The sequence below is a fragment of the Pseudophryne corroboree genome, chromosome 10, assembly GCF_028390025.1.
Source record: "Pseudophryne corroboree isolate aPseCor3 chromosome 10, aPseCor3.hap2, whole genome shotgun sequence".
Classification (NCBI taxonomy): domain Eukaryota; kingdom Metazoa; phylum Chordata; class Amphibia; order Anura; family Myobatrachidae; genus Pseudophryne; species Pseudophryne corroboree.
Window position 1 is genome coordinate 336,805,050 of NC_086453.1, and position 3,669 is coordinate 336,808,718.

Here is a 3,669-nt window from a genome sequence, read left to right on the forward strand (position 1 = left end):
AACAAAGAGATTGGAAACCGCACTGGTCTAGTGGTGTATATGTGTAATGATAATTATCTGTATAACCTGATAATAAAATTTAAGGTTCAAATCCTTATTTTGGGGAGCAGATACGTAAGGTGACACATTCCTTTTTTGTATCAAAAGACTACCCATCAGTGGTGCTCCCCCGAGTCAGTTAAACACGATGTGAACTTTGAAAAAGAAAAAAAGAAGACTCTTGTTGGGAAGCACTCATATACAGATAATATTGTACGACTAAATGTCAAAAATTAGCTAGCTAAGATACAAAGTTTTATTAATTCTCATTAAAATTGATTATTGGGGAGTTCAATAGGCGCCATTATTTGTTAAGTAGTGACATTGCGAAAATATAGGGAATAATGTATAAATTACGAGGTGCCAATACCTGATTCTGGCCGAGATGGGTATATCTATGATTTTGTTAATATTTATACTCCAACTGTGGGTCAGTCTGTGATTATAAATTGCTCATTTGTTGAAAATATGACCGTCATTTGTAAACTGCTATATATCCCAATTGGGAATTTTGATCCTAGCAGATGGTTGAATCATAGGTCATGACCGAGACGTAAGATAATGCTCTATAATAGTGACAGATGGGTGGCAAATATTTGCAGTACCAGGGTGTTCCTTAGTAGTCTCCTATCCAAGTACTTAACCCGGCCCTCCACTGCTTGGCTTCCAAGATCAGATGAGATTGGGCATCTCCAGCGGGGTATGACCGCAGACCTTATGCTCACCCTTGTCACACTGTGTCCAAAATTGGGCACAGATAAGAGCCGTTTAGTGTTATTATATGAGCCACAGGTTTGAAAGAAACACAGCTGATTTGATGTGGAAAAAAGGGATTTCTTATCACAGATGATAAAGTATACTCAGGGATTAAATACCCATCTAAATTGTCAGGGCTTAAGTAGTCGCAGTATAAGTAGGAAAAGGCCTATATATTACACAGTTATCACATGCATGTAAATCAGACATTAGATAATGGTATTGTTATAATTGTGCAAAAAGAAGGGAACCTCCAAATTTGGTCTCCAAAGCCACAATATGCATGCGTAATTACACTATAGATTGTGAGAATCAACTAAGCAGTGAAACCTACAGCTCTCAAAAACCAATCACGAATTATTGTCAAATGAGTTGACACAGTATGTATTCCTTATGATACATGCAAAACATAAAATGATACTGAAAATTTTTTTTTTATATAAGGATTTCTGCAGTGTAAAGGAAAAGAGAGAAGACGTTTTTGTTTTAAATGGGGTCCAAAGTTAACAGATGTATCCACATCCGCTTTTTTGATAAAGATATAGACCCCAAGAAGTTTTGTACTTATTCCTTTGCTGTTGATAATTAGATGTCACTCAATATAGTATAATAGTCTGTGTAACGTATAGGTAGGATGTTAATAAATACCTGTCCACGCTGGTGCATAAATAATATATAACCAAACCTGGTGTAACAGTCTTATAGTTTAAATCCTACTTGTATGATGAGGGAGATCCTGATATATGAAAGGTGCCGGCCGCGTCTGCCCGCGTCTGCCCACGTTGGGCCTGCTGCCGGGCTCCGGCCGCACTGTACTTCCTGTTGATCTGGTTCCCTAGGCGACGGACTTAGCCGAGAGCGGCTCGTTGCGGTCACGTGTGCGCACCACGTGACCGTGAGGATGTAGTCTCCTGACGTACGTTTCGCATAAAGCTTGGTCACAGGGCGTCAGTAGGTTCAAGCCTATTGGTTTGTCCTTATATTGGTGATACTGTGTGCTGATTGATTCTAAGCAAAAGATTGATAGGTAATTTGACCTATCATAGTCAGTATCGTATTTGCTGGTTCTCATTGAATGGTGTGTCATGATTGACAGTTAGAGGGACCATTAAGCAATAAAGTGAACAATCATATAGTTATTTTAAAAAGAGCTGGTAGGATTAATTCAAAGTATTATTTATAAACAATTTTTTGTTACTATTTACAAAAGATAAGGATATAGTGATAATATCAATTGTAGAACAATTTATTACGGTATAAAAAACTTTTGTCTGTATGAATGAGGATTTAAGAAATGGAAGACACAGATTATTAAAAGCATGTACAGCACTTTAGTATGCCTGTACCTGTATTGCAATAATTAAATATATTATAAGAGGGAAATACTAATTCATTTTTATTAAGAGGTTATTGTTACAAGAAATTATATATAAGTATAAAAATATAAATAAAATTATAATATAAATAAAATTATCGGTATATTAATATATAAAATTGGTGAGTAGGTGATCGTGACTGCTAAAAAACTAAAGGTGTAAAATAAGTTACGTGTGATATATGAGTTATGATATAGTATGCAAAATTTGTTATGAGAACATTATGGTGGAGATTAATAATATTATATACATGCATTAATATGTATGTATATGTGACTCTAAAGATGATGAAATAAATAAAATGGTGAATTGTGAAAATTGTGTTATGAACCCTCAGTGTTGGAAATTGTGTACATCAATGAAAATGAAGGTACAAATAAATTTAAATTAATGAAAATAAAAATAAAAATAAAAATATAAATAATAATAAATATAAATATAAATAAAAATAAATATAAATAATAATAAAAATAAAAATAATAATAATAAAAATAATTATAAAAATAAAAATAAATGTTGAAAAATATAAATAAAAATAAAGATAAAATGGAAATAAAAATAAAATTATAGTGAATTAAGTGTATATTGAATAGTAGTAGGGGGGGGAGGGAGGGGGGGAGGGATTTGTTTTTTTGGGAAGGGGGGGGGGGTTTGTGGGGGGGGGGGAAGGGGGGGATGTTTTTTTGGGAAAAATAAGTAAAAATAGAAATAAATATAAATATAAAAATTATAAATAGAGATAAAGTTGATAAGTTGTGGACTATAATGTGAATTAATTATAATGTATATAAAAATAACCAAAGCGTGAAATTAGTAGATAAATTATTATGGGGAAAGGGGGCAAAAAATAGGAAAAAGGAGAGTTAGAGCAATGGGATTGCCGTATTTAGTTTAAGAAAACTCCATAGTTGATGTTTTCATTCATACCAAACGGGTGGATGGTGCCTAACTTAAAAATCCACTCGCATTCTTTCTTCAAAAGGATATCTGTCAAACTTCCACCACGTATTCCGAGTTTGATTTTTTCAAGTCCGAAGACCCTCAGATCCTCCCATCTGTTATCATGGTGTTGGTAGAAGTGGCGTGCTACTGTAGTAAGTGGTTTCAGCTTTCTTTTATCAGAGGTGGCATTACGTATAGTCCCAATGTGTTCTAAGACACGTTGTTTCAGTGGGCGAGTGGTCATACCCACATATTTTTTATCACAGCTGCATTTGATGCAGTAGATGACACCTTCAGTCAGGCAGTATTGCAAGCCATTCACAGGCTGTATTCCCAGCGGGTGATAATCAAGGTACCCCTCCTGCAACAGGGAAAGGGGTACTATTCCACACTATTTGTGGTACCGAAGTCGGACGGCTCGGTGAGACCAATTTTAAATCTAAAATCCTTGAACACTTACATACAAAGGTTCAAATTCAAGATGGAGTCACTCAGAGCAGTGATTGCAAACCTGGAAGAAGGGGACTATATGGTCTCTCTGGACATCAAAGATGCT

General features: G+C 34.9%; 1 pseudogene; it reads right to left on the bottom strand.

Moving 5' to 3' along the window:
- Positions 1-632: 632 nt before the first annotated feature.
- LOC134968218 (5S ribosomal RNA) lies at positions 633-753 on the bottom strand (annotated as a pseudogene).
- Between the last annotated feature and the right edge of the window lie 2,916 nt (positions 754-3,669).